The 25304-nt window shown below is 39.8% G+C and overlaps 1 protein-coding gene across 1 annotated transcript in view; it reads right to left on the bottom strand.

Moving 5' to 3' along the window:
• The window catches only part of INPP1 (inositol polyphosphate-1-phosphatase), a 47078-nt gene that overhangs the window by 21072 nt on the left and 702 nt on the right, over positions 1-25304 (bottom strand). The gene's annotated exons all lie outside the window — the stretch shown is intronic.

The raw sequence follows: 25304 nt of genomic DNA, 5'->3' as shown, positions 1-25304 counted from the left end.
TGCTTAGGGAGACATTGTGAAGGGCAGCTTTGTAATTATTGTGATTATTGTATAATTTGTGCTGTTGCTGTAGTCTGTTTATTTATGTAATGTACCTCACTGCTCACACAGGGACCATCGTGAAAGACACCTGTCAGGTAGATTGTGAAGTGAGCAACCCTAAAGGGTGGCATGTTGGGAAAACGGCTGTGTTAGGCTTGCTCACTTGTACTTCGCCTAATTAGTGTGTGAGCACGTGGAAGTGCCGTGTGTATAGTCTATGTAAGGCTATGGGGTGCTTGCCCTCAGGGCAGCAGAATGCGGATTGCCTGCCCACCATGGGGAGGGGCCATTTTGCTGTTTGTTAGACTGAGAAGCGGTTTTCCGGCCTGTTTGCTAATGCACTGTTGCAAGACTCATTGACCAAGTCATTGATGAGGCAGCAAACACCAAAATAACCTCCAATAAGCCTATTTGTGACCGTTTGAGCAGAATAGGTTTAAAAAGTTATATTTTTCACCATCTCAGCCCAAATGTATATCTATCACAATATCAGATAGAAATAGTGTCTTTAGCTTTTGTGGGATTTTCATATCCATTTGGAGAAATATTGACTAAATTAAAGTAGGTCAGTTTAAAAGGGTAGGGGTAAGCTCCTAAGAGTTTTCCTGGATGCCCAAATCTCTCTACAAAGATAAAACTCTTTTAATTTCTGACCATTCTATCATCTCATTAGAACACCAGAGGTTTAAAAATCACTTCTGAACAATTTACACATACTTCAGATGTGATAGACAGTATAGTGGGAAAGACATAAGCTTTGGAATCAAATAAACCTGGGTTCAAAACCTGGCTCTGCCATTAACCAGCGGTGTGGCATCAGGGAATTTACTTTCCCTCTTTGAGCCTCTCTCCTCATCTGTAATATGAAGGGAATACATACCTTGCAGAGATATTGTGAAGATCAAATGGGATATTTCTGGAAAAAGACCCAGCACAGAACTTTGTGTATAACAGATACCAAAATGACGGCTATGACTATTAAACACAACTTAACAGAAACTCCAGTCACATGTCCTTACTTGACAAAACAAGAGGTCAGCACCTTTATATGGGTCACTAAAATCTGTTTTGAATTTTACTAGTCCATTAAATTCAAAAGGCTACTTGGATTTAATGGACTAGAAAATATTCAGGGCCTACTTGTAATTCTCTGGATGACCCAGAATAATGCAGGCCAGATCTGATTACTTCAGTTTCAGGGCGTCTCGGTGGAAACTTGGCTCCTGGAAGCTGCAAGACTGCTCTGGCTTTGTGGTAGGTCATCTATGGATGGCTCTGAAGGGTCATTATTTCTGTTAAGGGGATATTTTGTGGCGATTCTAGGGCCAGGGATGCCCAGTGTTGTGTGAAGAGCCTGGTGTACCAGAAACTGGCTGTGCCCATTGTTCACAGCGACAGAAGTGTGACAACACAGATAACCAGCCTCAACAAAACAGAGCTGCTGTCTAATGAATAAGCAAGTGGGTCAGAGCACTTCTGTTGACATTCCCTTGTTCCTGAAGATAAGCCAATACTTTATAGAGCCTACATGTTTGCCTATTATATAATATACATAGTGACTCCATCCCAGCCCCCCTGTTCCCATGTGAATTCAGTCTTTCACTCATCCTCTAACGAGCGGCAATTTGAAGCTATTATATAAATACAATGACCCTGACTGATAGCTACAGCTGTTGGGAGAAAAGGCCCGATTTCCATGAAATACCTGGGTGCTTTATAAGGAGGTGTCTGTGGTGACCTCTCTCAAGGTGGTGCAGCTGTGCGGGAGTCTCCGGTGGTCACATGCTGAGGGGCTAGCCCAAAGCTCTATTTAGCTCACATTGCCATTGTAGAGTAAACACAGACCTCAGTCTTCCCTTTGCTCCATTCTTAGGGCTCCATTTAGGGAGTAATTTAAAGAATGGAGGATGCCCGGGCAGAAGGTAAGGGGAACATGAGCGGGCACATATAAAGTATGTCGGGGGCTCAGTCTGCTCAACTTCTGGAGCAACCAGGGCTGGATGAAGTGCAGCTTGCGAACAGTGGCATCCCATGATATTCATATGAGATGCTCACTTGCCTACCTGGTTACCTAGGCCAGAGGGAAACTGTACCACAAACATTATTAGGGATTTACAAATACTGCCTGTTAGCTCATTGGAAATGTAATCATCCTTCCAGTGTATAAACCTTGTTCAACTTTCAGATATTTGATTGTCAAGCATTCCTCAGAATTCATCAAGTACATTGAGGATATTTCAAAATGAATATACAGCGTTGAAATATCCAAATTCTTGTGAGCAGTATAGGTTAGTATGGGACTGCCTGTACTTTTTTGGGGTTACTCTGATCTGTGTGCTGCTGTCGTGGCTTCCTAGGCTCTGATTCAATTTAGCATTTTAGTAGCTGGTTTCCCACTATCCATTTACTCTCACACAATTTACAGACCATTAATTTGCACATGCTCTTCTCTGACTTGCCTTCCTTCTGCTCTCTGTACCTAATGTCTACTCACCTTCTCAGAATCAGTACAAGGGCAAGAAACTGGAACAAATACTTAATAAACAAGGATATTCAAATGATCAATACACAGACAGTCTACCTCATTAATAATCAGAAAAATGCACCTTAAAATCACAAAAGGATACAAATTAAGTAGATAAAATTAAAGTCTGCTGGTGTGAATAAAATTTTCCCAACAACTTTGGAACTATTTGCAATTTGTTGAATATAAGCATAACCTATGATCCAGCAATTTCCCTTGCAGGCATATAGCTGACAGAAATTGATACACATATGCATTAAAAAAAAAATATAGGATATTTATGAGCAGCATAATTTGCAATAACCTAACACTAGAAATTACCCAAATAGCCAGCAATAATAAAATAGAATTAACTGTGGCATGTTTACATAAGAAGATACTACACAGCAGTGAAAATGAAAGTGTTCTGCAATAGGCAAGAACATGGACAAATCTCACACAAAAAAACATACTGTGTTAAGTGAAAGAAATGTGCTGTGCAATTTAATTTGTTTGATATTCAAAAATAGGCAAAACTAACTTACGGTATTAGAAATCACAATGGTGGTTAGCCTTGGAGAAGAAGGAAGGATTATTAATGGGGAATATGAAATACGGGTTTTTTTTTGTTGTTTTTTTTTTGTATTTTTCTGAAGCTGGAAACGGGGAGAGACAGTCAGACTCCGGCATACGCCCGACCGGGATCCACCCGGCACGCCCACCAGGGGCGACGCTCTGCCCACCAGGGGGCGATGCTCTGCCCCTCCGGGGTGTTGCTCTGTTGCGACCAGAGCCACTCTAGCGCCTGGGGCAGTGGCCAAGGAGCCATCCCCAGCGCCCAGGCCATCTTTGCTCCAATGGAGCCTTGGCTGTGGGAGGGGAAGAGAGAGACAGAGAGGAAGGAGAGGGGGAGGGGTGGAGAAGCAGATGGGCGCTTCTCCTGTGTGCCCTGGCAGGGAATCGAACCCGGGACCTCTGCACACCAGGCTGACGCTCTACCACTGAGCCAACCGGCCAGGGCGAAATATGTTTTTAGGCACTGATAATACAGGGTAGGGAAAAAGTAGGTTTACAGTTGTTCATATGGAAAATAACATAATTAATAAATAATACAAGAATAAATTGTTTCTCATACAGCTGTACATCTGCTTTTGCCTTACCCTGTATTCTGGATCTGAGTGACAATTACATGGGTGGGTGGACTGTGTAAATTCATCAAGCTATACATTTAGGATTTGCATAGTTTTTGTATGTATTTTTAATTTGATAAAGAGTTTTCTAATGAGAGTATTATATGTGTGTGTGCATACATGTACATGCATGTGTGTGTGTGTGTGTGCTCACATGTGTAGAGAGGAGAGTCAGTTCAACAGTTGGCTCCTCCAGAAGCCATTCCTGACCCTCTTCATCCTGGGCACCAGGGTCACAGAGAGTGAGACAGGCCAAATTTCTATTCCTGCTCTCCAACACTCTGTCCATTAGTTTGCTTATCTATGCTCTGTCTGGCAGGAGATTTAAACATGTGTGGTTTCTTATGACTCTTAGCACATACCTTCAGAGGCGTTCAATCTTGGCTAATGAATATCCTCTTAGCTTTATAAATAACAGAATTTATCCTTATCATATTATTGACTGTACTTGGAGACCATCAGCATTGCCGAGGTGACATTAAGTATGTGGGTCCATATTAATTTATATAAAAGTCTACATATACGTAGCAACTGAACCACATTTTTTAAAGCACAAGTTGGAGTCTGAAATTATGCTGTGTCATTTAGAGGTGACCCGTCTTGACAAGATTAATTTAGTTGTTTAAAATAGTAAGTTTAATTTGATTTTGTTAGAAAAGACATTAACTATGAAGTATATAAACCCATCTGTTTAACCTTAACCTCCCTTCCTCCCCACTTCCTAACCTTCAACTAGTGCTGACATACACGCAGTTACAGTCTATCTCACCCCAGCTCTATTAAGGCTACTAATGGACCACACTTTTTGCTCACTGATGCTGCGCAAAGCAATAGACCACAAAGATTGTCTTCTGTTCTCAAAGGCTGCACTGGTAGCTTATAAATGCGAGCTTGTGCTAAAGCAGTGTTTTCCAAATTAGTGAAATTAAGAATTAATTAGAATGCTTGTTAAAAGTAGAGAGTTTTGGACTTTTCCCTTGGAAATATTGATATCTGAAATTTTAAGGAAACACCAGATGCAACAGTCCCTCTGTCTCTGGTTGGTTACTGAGGAGAACAGGGGACCCTATAGCTACTGCAATTAAAAATGATGGCCAGCCTGACCTGTGGTGGTGCAGTGGATAAGGTGTCAACGTGGAATGCTGAGGTCGCCGGTTCAAATCCCTGAGCTTGCCTGGTCAAGGCACATATAGGAAGTAACTACTAGGAGTAGATGCTACCCACTTCTCCCCCCTCTTCTTCACTCACCCCTCCTTTTCACTCCCCCCCCTTTCTTTCCTCTCTCTCCAAAACTCAATAAAAAAAAAATATAAAAATAAATTTAAAAGATTGATAGCCTTGGTCAGCTAAGGGTCAACTTATATTGTCATTTTTTTTAACAAAAATTAAATGCTTGAGAGAGGTAAGTTGACATATATAATAAGTATGCTACACTAGCATAATACTTGTTTAAAGTATGCATTTCAAAGATTTCCCACAACTCATTTGAAAATTATGAAGAAGTATTCTATTTATAAATACTTTTAAATTTGATAATGACCCTTTTCTCAAGTTTGTAATTTTTTCATTAGACAGAAACTATTCATTTAGAAAGTTTTCTATTAGTATATCTGCTATGCTACAATTATATGCTTAAACTTTTGTATACTAAGAGCTGTTTTTAAAACTGTGATGTCCCAAATGAAACCTGAAATCACAAAGAACTTTTAAAAAAGCAGTCATTGTAACTAACTTAACTGTAGGAAAGAGTATTTTTAAAAATACAAATTTAGGCCCTGGCCGGTTGGCTCAGTGGTAGAGCATCAGCCTGGCGTGCAGGGGTCCTGGGTTCGATTCCCGGCCAGGGCACACAGGAGAAGCGCCCATCTGCTTCTCCACCCCTCCCCCTCTCCTTCCTCTCTGTCTCTCTCTTCCCCTCCCGCAGCCAAGGCTCCATTGGAGCAAAGTTGGCCCCGGGTGCTGAGGATGGCTCTGTGGCCTCTGCCTCAGGCACTAGAATGGCTCTGGATGCAACAGAGCAGCGCCCCAGATGGGCAGAGCATCGCCCCCTGGTGGGCATGCTGGGTGGATCCCGGGAGTCTGTCTGACTGCCTCCCCATTTCCAACTTCAGAAAAATACAAAAACAAACAACAAAAAAATAAAAACATAAATTTAACATAATTAAGGCAAAAAGAAAAGACACACATGTATGGTTTGCAAAAAGAATCTTTTTATATTGAATATTGTTGATAGTTTTGATCACTGTTAATCAAGTTCCAGAATCTTATTAGTCCTTAAGTCTGTTTTGAATGCTTTTTTTTTAATAGAACATTTTTCAGTCAGTAAGGAAGATTCTCAGATCAATTTATCTTTCTGTCTAAACTCTTGCAACCCTTACTTTTGACACCAAGTCATTTAACTCTTGCTTTTCATTGTCTATCTGGGCCACATGGGTGTGTGGTTTCTACCCTGTTTTGGCCACAGGACAGCTGCCTTTAACCAACCAGTGTGAAGCCTGGGCTACATGACTTCAGCTCTCAGGCCTTATTTTCCTCATTTTTGTAAATATAAAAAAAGGAAAAGAAAGAAGAGGGCATAGAATGTTGGATGAGATTTCTATGGCCTGTGCCAGCTCAAAACTTCTGTTTTCGGGCCTGACCTGTGGTGGCACAGTGGATTAAGCGTTGACCTGGAACACTAGGTTGCAGGTTCAAAACCCTGTACTTGTCTGGTCAAGGCACATATGGAAGTTGATGCTTCCTGTTCCTCCCCTTCTATCTCTCTGTCTCTGTCTCTCTTCTCTAAAATGAATAAATAAATAAAAATAATTTTTAAAAAATATGGAAATTTACTTTTAAGAAAAACTTCTGTTTTTGGTATCTTCTTTTGATGCAAAAGAGGTTGGGGAGTATCAGTGAGCCTTAAAGAGGAATGAGATTCTGACACATGCTACAATATGAATGAACCTTGAAAACATTATGTTGAGAGTGAATAAGCCAGACTCCAAAGAACAAATATTATATGATTCGACTTATATGAGGTACCCAGAATAGTTAAATTCATAGAGACAAAAAGTAGAATGGTGGTTACTTGGGCTGTGGGGAGGGGTAATGAGAGTTATTGTTTAACGTGCACAGAATTTTAGTTTGGGTTGAAGAAAACGTGGAGATGGACAGTGGTGATGGCTGCATAACAACGGGAATGCACTCAATGCCACTGAACTGTACACATGAAATTAGCTTGAATGATAAATTTTGTGTTATACAAATTTTACTATAATTTTTTTGTGTGTGTGACAGAGAGAGGGATAGATAGGAACAGATAGACAGGAAGGGAGAGAGATGAGAAGCAAGAATTTTTTGTTGTGGCTCCTTAGTTGTTCATTGACTGCTTTCTCATATGTGCCTTGATGGGGGGGTAGCTACAGCTGAGCAAGTGACCCCTTGCTCAAGCCAGCAACCTTGGGCTCAAGCCAAGGACCTTGGGCTTCAAGCCAGTGACCTTTGGCCTCAAGCTCACGACCATGGGTTCATGTCTATGATCCCACGCTCAAGCCAGCGACCCCAAGCTCAAGCTGGTGAGCCCGTGCTCAAGTCAGATGAGCCTGCACTCAAGCTGGCAACCTTGGAGTTTCAAACCTGGGTCCTCTGCGTCACAGTCCAACATTCTATCCACTGTGCCACTGCCTGGTGAGGCACAAATTTTACTATAATTTTTTAAAGAAAGGAAGCAAACAAAATTACAGGTTCAAATAATGCATATTTTAAAAACTTTTGATATATATCATCTACCTAATAAAGGCATAATAAATATTGGTTGATTGAATGCAAAAAAAGGTTAGTGTAGGGGCATGAAAATTAGATTGAAATAAGACACTAGGCTATTTCTCTTAAAGTTGATTATTCACAGCAATCACAGTGGGTTTTAATACTTAGAATACACACACACACACACACACAGTTATTTGGGTATTTTTTGGGTGGAGGGGTTCACAAATATTGTGAGGAGGACGTAAACCCTCCCACCTAAGCCACTCCTTGGCACTGTGGTTTTCTCTAAGAGGTTATAAATTGCTTGAGAGAAGAATACACGTTTTTTCATCTCCTCATGACACACACTGGGAGTTTGGTAAATTGATTTTCATTCCATTAGAGATAACGTGTTTAAAAGAATTTCTTGCACCAAAATTAATCTGTAAGGGATTACTTATTATGCAAATGTTAGGGTTAGAACTGTTAGAAAACATGATTCAAAAGAGTTATTTTATTATTTTTTATTTTGTCAATGCTAAATAAATTATATGAGCTAAAATATATTCTCTGAATATTATAGCAGAAAAGCAGAAGTCATAGATCATGTTATGTATCATTTTGGCAGACTAGTTTTAGCGGCATATCGCTTATTCTACTTCTACTTTGTAGAGGAAAATGTGTATTTTTAAATATTTACAAATGTTGAGTAGAAAAATAATGAATACTGCATGTAACATTTACCTTTAAAGGAACACACATTGGTGAAATAAAATTTATAGTAGCTTTAACTTGAAAAGGTCAAAGTACTAAAAAGATATAAATGGCTCATTAAAGCCACACCAACATATAAATGCCAACATTCTAAATGCTCTTGCATTCTTTCTGATCCTTCAACAATAGATAAATATCTAAGCTGGTTAATTTTTATGTTATTGATCTGATTCTTATTTCTATTTTCCTCATTCTTCGCTCTTCATGAAGCTTACAATTAACTATATTTTTCAAACACACTTTTCATTAGTCCCAGATCAAATTGGAAGTATATATGATTCTTGCAAATTTCCAGGAATTAACCAGAGGGGTTTTCTAGAACTTAGGAGATCAGATAGTAATTTATCTTAAATTCTTTTATAGATGTCTAATACTCTATCTTATTCATTTGTTTTTATAAATCATTGACCATGTTTCATACCCAAATAAAGTTTTTTTACCCCGTTTTGCATGGATTTGGGTCATCTTAATAAGAGCTATAAATAAATTATTAAAAACTTGCATACTAGTCAAGTTCCAGTCAAGATGGCAGAGTAGGTAAATGCAGTGTTTGCCTCCTCCCATGTTCCCATCAAAATTACAACTAAATTAGAGAACAACAAACCTGGAGAACCATCTGAAGACTAGCTGAATGGAACTCCTATAACTAAGGATATACAAAATAAGCCACATTTGGTCTGATGTAATGCTAATCCATGGTCACTGCTGGAAGAAATCCCTAGATGTGTTTTCTGCGGGAAGGGAATCTGAATAAAGCTGACTATGAGGTTCACCCAACAAGTCTCTCTGGATGATGGTTAGGAGGAAAGGTATCAGCCAGCATCCCTTGATGATGATCATCATCCTTGTTGAAGGCCTGCCTGAGTAATAGTAGCTTGGAGTTACCATTTGGATTATGGGTTTTGTATTTTTCATTTGTTTTCCTGTCTTTATACCGAACTGGAATATTGTTCCTGGAAGCTAGTAGCTGATATATTACTATATTGTTATAAGTCAGGATGTTGTTAAGGCAACTGCCTGGAGTATAAAGGGCAGCATGTCATTATTATCTCCTCTGTATACTTAAAAAATTATTTTTACTAGATGTGAATATACATGGGACATTACTACATAGAGCAGGAGGTCAAGGAATTATATATGCAAAATGGTGACTACTGCCATGAGAGATCAGTTATTGATACATATCATTGGTTATTTACCCCAGGACATGCAAAAAGGCTAGTTTGGAAGATTTATGAACACAAACAGAACAGCAACAAAGAGTAGAATGTGCTTTACTGATTATCACCTGGGGCACTTATTACTTTGGGGGATACACAATGTACTTGATTCTTTCTTAGAATTTTAATTTCTCTGCTTACATATCCATTTGTCTTTGCATATCTTCTATTTTTCCATTATAGCCCTTAGCATATTGATCACAGTTGTTCTAAATTCATGGTTTGATAATTCCAACATCCTGTCATATGAGTCTTATTCTGATGTTTTTTAATCTGTCTTGTTATTTTTCGTTTAAGGGCAGGCATGGTATACTAGGTGAAAGAAACTCCAGTAGACAGACCTTTAGTGGTGGGGGGGTGGGATGTGGGGGTAGGAAAAGCATTCGATAGTCTTATGAGTTTGTCTTAGTCTTTTAGTGAGTTGTGTCCCAAGACTATGAATTTCAGTAGTTCTTTTCAGTGTAGGAACTGGAGTAAAAAGTTTCCCTCTCCCCAGAATGGTTAGGCTGGAATAAACCCTACTAGGTTAGCCTGTAGTAAAATAATTTCTTCTGAGGGCAGGCCCTGTTAAGAACAAAATGGTCTAGCATATTTCAAAAATGGTTTTTCCCTCTGCTGGCTAGAAACAGGAGGGGATTCTTCTCTAATATTCACTAAGAGAATCTGGTAGAGCTCTAGGGCATAAAGTTCACAAAAATGTGGAAGTCCTCCTGGAGTTTTAAACTCTGAGTTGTCCACTCTCAACCTTCGGCATTTCATCAATTACAGTTCAGGCTTTCCTAGCCTGATACTGGTTTCCATGGAGGTTTCTGCTCATGGATTTCTACTCTGGTAAGTTGTGATCTTTGTATCTGTCTATCTTTCTAATTGTTGGGGCAGTGGTTTGCCCTGTGACTTCACTTCTCTAATAGATCTAAGAAGAGTTGTTGATGTTCCAGTTTGTTCATCCCTTTATTGTTGTTAGGTTAGAGTGGCAACTTACAAGCTTCTTACATAGTGCATTGGAAACTAGAAGTCCTCTATAATACACTTGAGTTGCATCCATGCCTTAAGCACTTAGGAGACACTTATTGGTGCTTCACTCAACACTGGCCTCAACATACTGAGACGAAATTGTGGTTTGGAGAACTGGTAGACCATAAGACTGAATCAAGGCAGAAATCTAGCTTTGAAAATGTTGAAAACGCAGATGAATGCCTCTGAACAAATCTTTAAAGAGCTACAAATAGTTACAGCTAAATGGAGAAAAAGTGTAATCCAATTGGTAGAGAAATACTGGAAAGTTGTGAAGGGGTATAAACAAAGTTATTTTTTCCCCAACTGAACATTGGATAATAGAGGTCCTGGTAGTTGATGTTTTAATATTTTAGTATGTTTATTTATTTATTTTTATTTTTATTTTTTGTATTTTTCTGAAGCTGGAAACGGGGAGAGACAGTCAGACAGACTCCCGCATGCGCCCGACCGGGATCCACCTGGCACGCCCACCAGGGGCGACGCTCTGCCCACCAGGGGTGATGCTCTGCCCCTCCGGGGCGTCGCTCTGCCATGACCAGAGCCACTCTAGTGCCTGGGGCAGAGGCCAAGGAGCCATCCCCAGCGCCCGGGGCCATCTTTGCTCCAATGGAGCCTTGGATGCGGGAGGGGAAGAGAAAGACAGAGAGGAAGGAGGGGGGGGGGTGGAGAAGCAAATGGGTGCTTCTCCTGTGTGCCCTGGCCAGGAATCGAACCCGGGTCCCCCGCACGCCAGGCCGACGCTCTACCACTGAGCCAACCGGCCAGGGCTAGTATGTTTATTTTTGTGCAACAAATATTGTTGAAGTGGTTATATTAAAAATTATAAGACAGAGATGGAGGGTGACATCAGAGTAATGGTGTCATGAGTGATACTCCTGATCTCTCCTCTTGAAACTTCAACATATTAAACAACATTAATGCAGCAAAGTAACCCCAGCTGAGCTCGCAAGGTTGCCTGAAAGAGCCATACACCAAATGGACTAAAAATGGGATGGGGTGAAAAAGGGGAAGGTAGATAAAACACACTCACAATTGGTTCTGGGAAGGAGACAAACCTGAAGTGACTGAGTATATCTTCTCTGCTGGACTATGGGGAGGAGGGAAGCTCGGGCTCTCCAGATTTAGTCTGATGGGTACAGAAAGGGAACCCTGGAGTGACTGGGTCTGCTCTGCCAGAAAGAGTGATGAGAAAGAGGGGCAGAGTGGGAGATAAACCAAAGTGGCCAGAGTGCAGGGTTACGGCCAGTGTTCCTGCGGTCTCCCTGCAGCTACACTTGGCAGAGACAGAGAAAGCTAAAGTGTGGCCCCAGCCTCTCAGATCCCATGTCCCTCCCTTGTAGTACAGAGAGTGGCAGAGACAACCCCACAGCTAGGTCTCCAGAGCCATACTCTCCCCTGAAGAACAGAAGTGCTCCACATCCAGTCCCCAGTTCTGTTGAGGCATGGGAAGGAGTGCCCGGAAGCCTGAGATCACTACTGCTAGAGCTGTAAAACCAGAAAACTGAAGCCATAAAGCCAAACTGTAAAGCCAGAAAACTGAAGCCATAAAGCCCTCACAACACGCCCCACCCAGGAATGGAACTGTGGCCCCACCTACATCATTCTGACAGCAATATCTCAACAGTGGACAGTCCAGGAATTTCACAGAGCTAAAACTTGTAATACAGCAACACCTAGGGCAAGAAACATCTCAAAGCCAAAATTTATTTTTTCAATTTTCTTCTTATTCTTTTTTTCTCTTTTGAATTTAATTTTCTATAATTTTTATATTTTTCATCTTATTTTTAATAGGTGTTCTGTTTTTGATATTTTTTTGTTTTCAATCTCTGTTTTCTATGGGTTTTCTTTTTGATTTGTCATAATTTTATTGTATTTTAATTTTTTAGTTGTTTTTTTTGTTAGGCTTAACAATACCACTATCAAATTCCATCAAGGAAGAAGAAATTGAATATCACAGCTACACAAAACAGAGACATAGTTCCGAAAGAAAATAAAAAATCTACAGAAAGTAATCTCAATCATACAGAAACCTTGGAGTTAAATGATAGAGAATTCAAAATTGAAGTTCTGAAAATACTCAATGAAATGTGAGAAAACATGGATAGGCAGTTTAATGAGCTCAAAAAACAAATTAGGCCCTGGCCGGTTGGCTCAGCGGTAGAGCGTCGGCCTGGCGTGCGGGGGACCCGGGTTCGATTCCCGGCCAGGGCACATAGGAGAAGCGCCCATTTGCTTTTCCACCCCCACCCCCTCCTTCCTCTCTGTCTCTCTCTTCCCCTCCCGCAGCCAAGGCTCCATTGGAGCAAAGATGGCCCCGGGCGCTGGGGATGGCTCCTTGGCCTCTGCCCCAGGCACTAGAGTGGCTCTGGTCATGGCAGAGCGACGCCCCGGAGGGGCAGAGCATCACCCCCTGGTGGGCAGAGCGTCGCCCCTGGTGGGCGTTCCGGGTGGATCCCGGTCGGGCGCATGCGGGAATCTGTCTGACTGTCTCTCCCCGTTTCCAGCTTCAGAAAAAAAAATACAAAAAAACCCAAAAACAAACAAACAAAAAAAAACAAATTAATGAACGAGATGAGTACTTCACCAAGGAGATTGAAACTTTAAAAACAGAGATGAAAAACTCAATACATGAACTGAAAACTGAGGTAGCAAGTTTAGCTAATAGAACAAGCCAGATAAAGGAAAGAATCAGTGACATCAAACACAGGCAACTAGAGATGCTACAGAGAGAAGAAGAGAGTGACTCATGAGTTAAAAAAAGAGAGCTCTACAAGAATTGCTTGACTCCATCTGAAAGAGCAATATAAGAATAATGGGTATATGAGAAAACGAAGATAGGGAGAAGAGAATGGAGAGCCTAGTCAAACACATAATGGATAAGAATTTACCAAGCCTATGAAAAAGGTTAGCACCTCGGATCCAAGAAGCAAACAGAATGCCAAGTTACCTCAACCAAACAGGCCTGCTAAAAGGTACATTGTAATAAAATTGTCAAAAATCAATGACAAAGAAAGAATAGTCAAGACAGGGAAAAGAAGAACATAACATATAAAGAAAAGCCCATTAGGTTATCATCAAACTTTTCAGCAGAAACTCTACAAGCCAGAAGAGAGTGGACCCAAACATTCAAGGTACTGAAAGAGAGGAATTACCAGCCAAGAATATCCTATCTATCAATGTTATTCTTCAAATATGAAGGAGAAATAAAAACTTATATACAGACATACAGAAGCTGAGGGAATTTATCATCAGAAAACCCTCACTGCAGAAAATACTCAAGTGGGTTATTTGACCAGACACAAAGAACAAAACCTATCAAAACTACAAGTAAAAGCTCCAACAAGGTCACAATAAAAACAAAGATAATCTGTGACAACAATAACATAAAAGGGGAGAGGATAAAGATCTGAAGTAGCAAAAAAGGATGGAGTGCAGAAGTGCTCATAAGACAAAGGACTTATGTTCATATGAACATTTTTCTCTTAATAACCTAATGGTAACCACCCACAGAAAAGTAACTACTGAAATATACAGCTTAAAAAAAGAAGAAACAGGAAGTATGGAATACCACCAAACAAATACAACTTACAGAAACACAAAAGAGAAGAATCAAACAAAGCACAGAGCTACCAGAAAACAAAACAAAATGGCTACAGGAAATCCTTGAGTGTCAATAATTACCTTAAATGTAAATGGACTGAACTCACCAATAAAGAGGCACAGAGTAGCAGATTGGATCTAAAAAAATCCAACCATATGCTGCCTTCAAGAGACACATCTAAGCTGCATGGACAAAAGTAGACTCAAAGTAAAAGGCTGGGAAATGCTTCTCCAAGCAAATAATATCCAAAAAAAAGCAGGTGGAGCCATATCTCATATCTGACAATACTGACATCAAGACAACAAAGGTAACCAGAGACAAAGATGGACATTTCATAATGATAAAGAGCACATTGTATCAAGAAGATGTAACACTTCTCAATATATATGCACTGAACCAGGGAGCACCAAAATATATTAGACATCTACTAACTTATCTAAAATCAGAAGCAGAAAACAACACTATCATACTTGGAAATTTCAACACACCATTGACGGCTTTATATAAGTCATCCAAACAGAAAATCAATAAAGAAATATTGGCCTTAAGCAACACAATGGACCAAATGGATATAATAGACAATTACAGGACATTTCATCCCAAAATGTCAGATTGTACATTCTTCTCCAGTGTGCATGGAACATTCTCAAGGACAGACAATATGTTGGGCCACAAAACTAACACCAACACATTCAGGAAGATTGACATTATACCAAGCATATATTCTGACCATATGGCTTTGAAATTAGAATTCACCTGTAAAAAGGAAGTAAAGAAACCCACAAAAATGTGGAAATTAAACAACATACTTCTAAAAAATGACTGGGTCGAAGAAGAAATAAAAGAGATCAAAAGATATATACAGACAAATGAAAATGACAACATGATGTGTCAAAATTTCTGGGATGCAGCTAAAGCAGTAATAGGAGGAAAGTTAATATCATTACTTATATATCAAGAAAAAAAAGAGATCCCAAGTAAACAACCTAATATTACATCTTAAGGAACTAGATAAAGAAGAACAAAGGCAACCCAAAGTTAGCAGAAGAAAGAAAATACTAAAATATAAGAGCAGAACTAAATGAAATAGAGAACAAAAAAACAACAGAAAAAAATTAATACAACAAAGAGCTGGTTCTTTGAAAAGATCAATAAAATCGACAAACCACTGGCTAAACTCACTAAGGAAAAAAGAAGAAGGACTCATATAAACAAAACCCAAAATAAAAGAGGAGAAATTATGACATACATCAAAGATATACAAAGGATCATAGCAGAATATTATGAAAGATTATATGCCACCAAATTCAACAACCTAGAGGAAATGGATAAATTCCTAGAACTCTACAATCTTCCTAGACTGAGTCATAAAAAAAGTGGAGAACCTAAATAGACCTATAAGTGGGGAGGAAATAGAACAACTATCAAAAAGCTCCCAAAAAACAGAAGTCCAGGATCAGATGGCTACACTAGTGAATATTACCAAACATTCAAAGAATATTTGGTACCTATTCTCAAAGTCTTCCCCCAAAAAAGAAGAAGCAATACCCCCTAACACATTTTATAAGGCCAACATAACCCTCATACAAAAACCTGACAAGGACAACACAAAAAAGGAAAACTACAGACCAATATCTCTAATGAATACAGATGCAAAAATCCTAAACAAATAGTAGCAAATAGAAAAACACAACATATTAAAAAAATATACACCACTATCAAATGGATTCATTCCAGGAGCACAAGGATGGTTCAATATACAGAAGTCGATCAACATAATACACTACCACATCAACAAAACAAAAAACAAAAATCATATGGTCTTATTAATAGATGCAGAAAAGGAATTCAATAAGATATAACATCCCTTTATGTTTAAAATACTCAATAAAATCAGAATAGAAGGAGAGTACCTCAAAATAATAAAGGCTTAAATGACAAACCATTAGCTAATATCATACTAAATGGTGAAAAATGAAGGCTTTTCCTCTAAAATCAGAAACAAAACAAGGTTGTCCAGTCTCTCCACTCTTATTAAACATAATTCTGGAAGTTTTAGCCAGAGCAATCAGGCAAGAGAAAGAAATAAAAAGCATCCATATTGGGAAAGAAGAAGTTAAGGTATCACTTTTTGCAGATGACATAATCCTGTATATAGAAAACCCCAAAGTCTCCAACAACAAATTATTAGAAACAATAAACCAATATAGTAAAATCACAGGATACAAAATCAATACACAAAAGTCTATTGCTGTCCTATATGCCAATGATGAAACTTCAGATAGTGAACTCAAAAACTCAATTCCTTTTACAATCGCAACAAAAAAGATAAAACACCTAGGCATAAACTTAACAAAGGATGTGAAGGACCTATATACTGAAAAATACAAAACATTATTGAAAGAAATAGAAAAAGACATAATAAAATGGAAAAATATTCCATGTTCATGGATTGGAAGTATCAAGATAGTTAAAATGACCATATTACCCAAAGCAATATACAAATTTAATGCAATCCTCATCAAAATCCCAATGTTCATTTTTTAATGAAATAGAACAAAAAATTATCAGGTTTGTATGGAACCATAAAAAAACACAAATAGACAAATCTTGAAGAAAAATAAAGAAGCTGGAGGTATCACGCTACTTGACTTCAAATTACACTACAGAGCCATGATAATCAAAACAGCATGGTACTGGCAGAAAAACAGACATACAGACCAATAGAAGAGAATCGAGAGCTCAGAAATATAATAAAACCACATATATATGGGCAAATCGTCTTTGACAAAGGAGTCAAAAACACACAATGGAGAAAAGAAAGCCTCTTCAATAAATCATGTTGGGAAAATTGAAAAGCTACATGCAAAAGAATGAAACTTTACTACAGTGTGTCCACCTGCACAAAAATTAATTAAAAATGGGTCAAAGATCTAAATATAAGAGCTGAAACAATAAATTACATAGAACATAGGTACTAAACTCATGGACCTTCGCCCTAGAGAACAGTTTATGAATTTGACCCTAAAAGCAAGGGAAGTAAAGGCAAAACTAAATGAATGGGACTATATCAAACTAAAAAGTTTCTGCACAGCAAAAGAAACTGACAACCAAACAGACAGCCAACTAAATGGGAGATGATATTTGCAAACAACAGCTCCAATAAGGGGTTAATATCCAAAATATACAAAGAATGCACAAAGCTCAGCAACAAACAAGCAAACAATCCAATTAAAAAATGGAGAGAGGACCTGAACAGACACTTATCCCAAGAGGACATACAAATAACCAACAAATATATGAAATACTCATTTCACTAACTATTCAAGAAATGCAAATCAAAACTACAATGAGATACCACCTCATACCTGTTAGATTGGCTATTATCAACAAGTCAGGTGGGATATAAAACTGAGACTCCTGGACATAGATAAAAGTGAAGTGGTTACCAGGGGGGAGGGGGACTTAGGAAGGGGGTGGGGATGAGGTTTAAAGAGGGACAAATATACAGTGACAGAAAATGATTTGACTTTGGGTGATCGGTATATACAACATAATCAACAGCTCAAATGCTATAGAAATGTTTAACTGAAACCTGTGTACTCTTATTGATCAACATCACCCTGTTAAATTTAATTTTCTAAATAAAAAATTTAAAAAAAGTTATCTTAAAACAAAAAAGAAAGAAATGTAGGAAAAGTAACAAATATATTGATAAGGATTGAGAAAAAACTAGAAGTAAGGATTAACAGGTTTAAGTCTTCTAGTTTCAGAAACACCTGAGTATTTAACCTTTGGCTTAATCTTCTGTGTAATACTAACTCAGAATTAATATAACTATTTATTAAAAATATGCCTTAATCCAAGATAACTCAGACTCTGGTTGAGGATAATGTGCCAAATTTAGTGCCTGTTCCTCATTATTGGCATTGTTTTTCAAGTAATCAATAATCAGTATTGATTAGATTCAGCTGTGCAAGGGAAGCAAACTAAAAGATAATCAAATGGGAGTACATCAAACTAAAAGGTTTTTGCACAGCAAAGGAAATAATCAACAAAATGAGAAGACAACCCACCAAATGGGAGAACATATTCACCAATGATACATCTGATAAGGGGTTCATATCCAAAATTTATAAAGAACTTAAAGCTCAATACCAAAAAGCAAACATTCCAATTAAAAAATGGTCAAAGGACCTGAATAGATACCTCTTCAAAGAGGATATACACATGGCCAACTGCCCTATGAAAGGATGTTCAATGTCACTAATCATCAGAGAAATGTAAATTAAAACCACAATGAGAGGCCCTGACCAGGTTGCTCAGTGGATAGAGCATTGTCCCATGGGCCAAGGTTTCAGGTTTGATCCCTAGTTAGGGCACATGTGAGAAGCAACCAATGAGTGCACAACTAAATGAAACCACTAAGTAGAAAAAGTTGATGCTTCTCTCTTTCTCTCTCATTCCTCTCTCCCTTTCCCTCTTACTCTCTTAAGTCAATGGAAAAGTTTTTTAAAAGCCACAATGACCTGTCACGTCACACCTATCAGAAAGACTATCATTAATAAATTAACAAACAGTAAGTGTTGGCGAGGAGTGGAGAAAAGGGAATCTTCGTGCCCTGTTGGTAGGAATGCAGCAATATGGAGTGACCTCAAAAAATTAAAAATGAAACTGCCTTATGACCCAGTGATTCCAATTCTGGGAATATATCCAAGGAAACCCGAAACACAGATTCAAAAGAATACGTACACCCCTATGCATTGCAGCGTTATTTACAATAGCCAAAATTTGGAAGTAGCCCATGTTCATCGGTAGATATGTGTATAAAAGGGCTGTGGTACATTTACACAACAGAATGCAGTACTAATCAGCCATAAAAAAATAAGGAAATATTACCCTTTGCAACAGCATGAATGGACCTAGGAGCTAAGTGAATTGAAATAAGACAAAGTACCATATGATTTTGCTTATATATAAAATATAATGAAAAAGGAAACAAACAAAATAGAAACAGATTCATAGATAAAGAAGACTGACTGCTGTCGGTTGTAGGGCTGGGTGAAAAAGGTAAAGGGATTAAGCAAAAAGGAAAAAAAAGGAAAAGAACTCACAGACACATACAAGAGTATGGTGATTACTAGCAGGAAAGGGAAGTAGGTATGGGAGGTCAAAGAGCATTTGGAGGGTAAATGATGATGAAAAGATACTTGACTTAAGGTAATGGACACACAAGACAATCTATAGACAATGTATTATAGAATTGTACACCTATAACCTATATAATTTTATTAACCAATGTCACCCCAATAAGCTCAATAAAAAGTAAAAATAAAAAAGATTCAGCTGCAATTGGAGACTGGGTAGTGGTCATGTTCACTTGAGGATGGCATGTGACTAGCATTATAGAAAAGCTGAAGCAATAGAGCTGATGGCTTTCCTAAATAGAGATTGTCCGTTTCCAGTTAGCCTCCTACCTCATACCTCAAGTATGGAAGGGCATCAGACACTATGTATGGGAGTCATGAAACCTCAGCTCTGTTGTTGCTACATTGTTGTTTCCTGTTCTATAGTTTTCCTTAGAGCTGAGTTAACTTTATGCTGCATGAAGATACGGGTTTTATGGGTGTGACTGTCAATCCAAATCCAAGACTATTGCTTAAAAGAAAATTTGTGCAGGGCAACATTGCAATGAATATATTGAAAATCATTATGTTTCTCCAGGTCTGTGTGAATCACTGAACAGATAAGAATTACGTTATATGCATTCTGCATCCTGGATGCCTAGAAATATAGTTATGGCTTAGAAACATGCTTGCATGCTTGTCTTCCCTAATTAGGACAAAGAAGAGGTAACAAATAAATATGCTATATGAAAGAGAAATGGTCAGGTACAATATTTTGTTATAGGTTATTGTCACAGTAATCTGTATTAAAAATCCATTAATAGGCCCTGGCCGGTTGGCTCAGTGGTAGAGCGTCAGCCTGGCATGCAGAAGTCTCAGGTTCGATTCCCGGCCAAGGCACACAGGAGAAGCGCCCATCTGCTTCTTCACCCCTCCCCCTCTCCTTCCTCTCTGTCTTTCTCTTCCCCTCCCTCAGCGAGGCTCCATTGGAGCAAAGATGGCCCAGGTGCTGGGGATGGCTCCTTGGCCTCTGCCCCAGGCGCTAGAGTGGCTCTGGTTGCAACAGAGCGATGCCCCGGAGGGGCAGTGCATTGCCCCCTGGTGGGCAGAGCGTCGCCCCCTGGTGGGCGTGCCGGGTGGATCCTGGTCGGGCGCATGCGGGAGTCTGTCTGACTGTCTATCCCCGTTTCCTGCTTCAGAAAAATACAAAAAAAAAAAAAAATCCATTAATAAAATGCTCTTATAACATTAAAAAACTTGAAAATTGGCGTTGCATACGTTGCATACCACATAAAAGAGATTAAACATGCAAAAATGTTTGCTAAGTTCAATTACCAGAAGTCCTGACTACAAAAAGATATAAAAGCTTTAGATATAAAAGTGGTAGTAGTATATAAGTAAAACCATAGTTTCCAATTAAGAACATTGTATGTACAGGAATGCTAACAGTTTCTGTCAGCTATACATTCCAGCAACAGTTATTTTCCACCTGTGTTTTGCAATGGTGACATTTTTGCTTGTTTTGGTATGCCCTCTTAAAATGTTATGGTTTTAGCCCTGGCTGATGGCACAGTGGGTAGAACAATGCCCCAGAATGCTGAGGTTGTGGGTTCGAGCCCAGAGTCACTTGATTGATCCTGGGACCACCAGCTTGACCTCAAGATCACTGGTTTGAGCTTGGTTCAGGGCACAAAAAAAGAAGTCAATGGCACAACTAAATGGAATAAGTTGATGCTTTTTCCTTTCTTTCTTTCTCTCTCTCTCTCTCTCTCTCTCTCTCCTGGCTTCCTCTCTCTCAAAAAAAATAAGAAAATGTTATGCCTGACCAGGTGGTGGCGCAGTGGATAGAGCATTGGATTGGGACGTGGAGGACCCAGGTTTGAAACCCCAAGGTCACCGGCTTGAGCACTGGGTGGCTGGCTTGAGGGTGGGATCACAGACATGACCCCATGGTCGCTGGCTTGAGCCCAAAGGTCACTGGCTTGAGCAAGGGGTCACTCGCTCTGCTGTACCCCTCCCCATTCCCCTCCCCAGTCAAGGCACATATGAGAAAGCAATCAATGAACAACTAAGATGCTGCAAAAAGAATTGATGCTTCTCATCTCTCTCCCTTCTTGTGTCTGTCTCTGTCTGTCCCTCTCTCTGACTCTCTCTGTCTCTGTCAAAAAAAAAAAAAAAGTTATTTTGGTGTACTTTAAATATCTTATTTCCCTTAGAAATTTTTATTCAGAAAATCCCAAGTTGCAGCTTGAGAGTTTTATAAGCCACTATTAACCACCACCAGGTAAAATTTTAAAAAGATTGGGAAACAAGCCCTGGCCGGTTGGCTCAGCGGTAGAGCGTCGGCCTGGCGTGCGGGGGACCTGGGTTTGATTCCTGGCCAGGGCACGTGGGGGAGGCGCCCATTTGCTTCTCCACCCTCCCCTCCTTCCTCCCCCCCCCCTTCCTCTCTGTCTCTCTCTTCCCCTCCCGCAGCCAAGGCTCCACTGGAGCAGGGATGGCCCCGGGGCGCTGGGGATGGCTCCATGGCCTCTGCCCCAGGCGCTGGAGTGGCTTGGCTCTGGTCGCAGCAGGGCGACGCCCCGGAGGGGCAGAGCTTTGCTCCTGGTGGGCGTGTCGAGTGGATCCCGTTGGGCGCATGCGGGAGTCTATCTGACTGTCTCTCCCCGTTTCCAGCTTCAGAACAATACAAAAAATAAATAAATAAAAATAAAGAGAGAGAAAAAAAAAAAGATTGGGAAACACTACTCCACCCTAATTATTAGACATGGGAAGCAAAGTGCTGTCAACACTGATTTTAATTCTAGCCTGACTTGTGGTGGCACAGTGGATAAAGCCTCGACCTGGAACGCTGAGGTTGCCGGTTAAAAACCCTGGGCTTGCCCGGTCAAGGCACATATGGGAGTTGATGCTTCCTGCTCTTCCCCCCCTTCTCTCTCTCTCTCTCTCTCTCCCTCTCTCTCTCTCTTCTCTAAAATAAATAAATAAAAATAATTAAAAAAAATAAAACAGGCCTGACTTGTGGTGGCGCAGTGGATAAAGTGTCGACCTGGAACGCTGAGGTCGCCTGTTCAAAACCCTGGGCTTGCCTGGTCAAGGCACATATGGGAGTTGATGCTTCCTGCTCCTCCCTCCCCCCCCTCTCTCCTCTCTAAAAATTAATAAAAGTTAAAAAAAATAAAACGTTATTGAGCAAAACTGATTTTAGTTCTGAACTTGAAACCAAAAAAACAAAAAAACAAAAACAAAAACAAGAAAATCAACAGAGAGAATTTTATTAGCTTCATCCTGAGATTCAAAATACAGGGCGAGGCAAATGTAGGTTTACAGCTGAAAGTAGACAAAACATAGATTTTAATATTTTTATTTTTATTTTTTAGCGAGTGAGTGAGAGAAAGACAAAGACAGAGAGAGAGAGGGACAGACAGACAGGAAGGAAGAGAGATGAGAAGCATCACCTTGTAGTTGCAAGCACCTTGATTATTCACTGATTGCTTTCTCATATGTGCCTTGACCAGGGGGCTACAGCTGAACAAGTGACCCCTTACTCAAGCCAGTGACCACGGGCTTAAGCCAGCGACCTTTGGGCTCAAGCTAGTGAGCATGGGGTCATGTCAGTGATCCCACGCTCAAGCCAGATGAGCCCACACTCAAGCTGGCAACCTTGGGGTTTCGAACCTGGGTCCTCAGCATCCTAGGTCAGCACTCTATCTACTGCGCCACTGCCTGGTCAGGTGAGTTTATTCTTATATTGCTACTTACTAATTATTGTATTATTTTCCATACAACTGTAAACCTACTTTGCCACTTGTTGTATTTTAACATTTATAAGGACACATATCCAGAAAAAGTCCTAATGTAAACCATCTTAATCATTAATAAATGAGAAAGACATTTATTTTTATTAATCACTTTATATAACATAATTATCTTTTAGGAAATTTACAAGATGAAATAGAATAAAACATTTCCCAATTGTTATCAGAAACAGAGATAAAAGGGTAAATACATATGTAATAAATAAGTTTATAACTTTTTCCCATAGGCTTAACTGTCAAAGCATACAGGTATATCCTTTTTTTTTTTTTTTTTTTTTTTTTTTTTTTTTTTTGGACTACCCCAAGTATAGCTTTAAGTTAAATCTGTAATAAGATATTTCACACTAAATTGCATGAGACCAAGCTGCAGTTTCCAAGCAAGTGGTGGATTAGTCCAAACACTTGAAAAGAAATGGTAGCTTATTATACATAAAAAATTAAATGGGCCTGACCTGTGGTGGCACAGTGGATAAAGCGTCCACCTGGAAATGCTGAGGTCGCCGGTTCGAAACCCTGGGCTTTCCTGGTCAAGGCACATATGGGAGTTGATGCTTCCAGCTCCTCCCCCCTGTCTCTCTCTCCTCTCTCTCTCTGTCTCTCTCTCTCTCCTCTCTAAAATGAATAAATAAATAAATAATTTAAAAAAAATTATATAAAAAAAGAATCCTTTCTTCTTAAAAAAAAAATTAAATGTTAACTTTATGGATCATACATAATCCTCTTCATAAGTAAGAAGTAACTTTAAGGGTAGTATAAAAATTGACAGGCCCTGGCCTGTTGGCTCAGTGGTAGAGCGTCAGCCTGGCGTGCAGGAGTCCCAGGTTCGATTCCGGCCAGGGCACACAGGAGAAGCGCCCATCTGCTTCTCCACCCCTCCCCCTCTCCTTCGTCTCTGTCTCTCTCTTCCCCTCCTGCTGCCGCCGAGGCTCAGCTGGAGCAAAGGTGACCCAGGCGCTGGGGAGGCTCCATGGCCTCTGCCTCAGGCGCTAGAATGTCTCTGGTCGCAACAGAGCAACGCCCCAGATGGGCAGAGCATCGCCCCCTGGTGGGCATGCCGGGTGGATCCTGGTCGGGTGCATGCGGGGAGTCTGTCTGACTGCCTCCCCATTTCCAACTTCAGAAAAATACAAAAAAAAAAAAAAAATTTACAAAAGCTTAAAAGTAAAGTAGGTTCTAAATAAGAATGCAAACAATTTCCATTGAAAAAATAAATTCCTCAGCCCAGAGAGGGTTAGAGTATTGTCCCAATATGACAAGGTTGTAGGTTCGATCCCCTTTCGGGGCACATACAGGAATCAACCAAACAATGCATAAATAACTGAAACAACAAATCGATGTTTCTCTGTCTCTTCCTGTTCTTCTCTCTCTAAAAAAAAAAATCAATAGAAAAGAAAATAAACTCTTTCATTGCCTTTATTTTTTCCTTTATGGTCCCTATTTTAAAAAGTAAAAATAGCGTTATCAATCCATAGCAGTTTAGTGAATTATTTTCATCATTAGACTATTGTAACATTGAGCAGGGCTGATCCTTATCAATTTCTTTGGTTTCAAAGCTAGGCATCACAGAAAAGGGGCTAAAAATGTTTTATTCAACATATGGGATGAACGTAAGTGGAATGTTCATACAGTCTTAACCAACTTTTCTTTTTAAGTGAAATATCATTCACACAGTCTGCCAAAGTGGTTATTAAACTTTAACACTAGCTTTAAAATAAGCTTGAAAACTGGAAATCTCTAAAATATACACCTTGATTGTTTATATGTATTGCTCATGGAGGTATTAAATAATCCAGGGACTTTCTGCTCTTTGTGTCTAACAGTATACAAGATTCCGCCAAACCCATGTTAAATATTTTCTCTCAGCTGGCCACACCAGTTATGCACATCCCACAAAACCGCCTTTCAAAATGCAGAGAATCAAAAGCAAGGAGGTAAAGACTTTTCTAAACATAGTTCCATCGTGTTTATTTTATACTCATCTAGTAGGTCGGTAGCGGCAGCCAGGGGCTATGGACTCTCAGAAAGCATCTCTCAAAGCAAAACCCAGGGGCGTTTGACAGCTCCGCCACCTACCTGTTGAACCTGGGCCACTGCCATCGACAACTGTCAGATCGGTTCCTTCGACCTAGAAATGCTGATGATCAATTTTTAAAAAGTGGTTTGCTAATCTTTCTTCCTACTCTCTACTCCTTTCGGGTGGTTGTGGCCGAGGGGGCCACAGGACCCGCGAGCTCCTCTGCCTGGCTGGTTGCAGCAGCAGTGCGCGGTGAGCCGGTCCGGGCGC

This window comes from Saccopteryx leptura, chromosome 7, assembly GCF_036850995.1.
Source record: "Saccopteryx leptura isolate mSacLep1 chromosome 7, mSacLep1_pri_phased_curated, whole genome shotgun sequence".
NCBI lineage: Eukaryota > Metazoa > Chordata > Mammalia > Chiroptera > Emballonuridae > Saccopteryx > Saccopteryx leptura.
The sequence above is the reverse complement of the archived record's forward strand: the minus strand, read 5'-3'. Positions and strand labels throughout refer to the sequence as shown.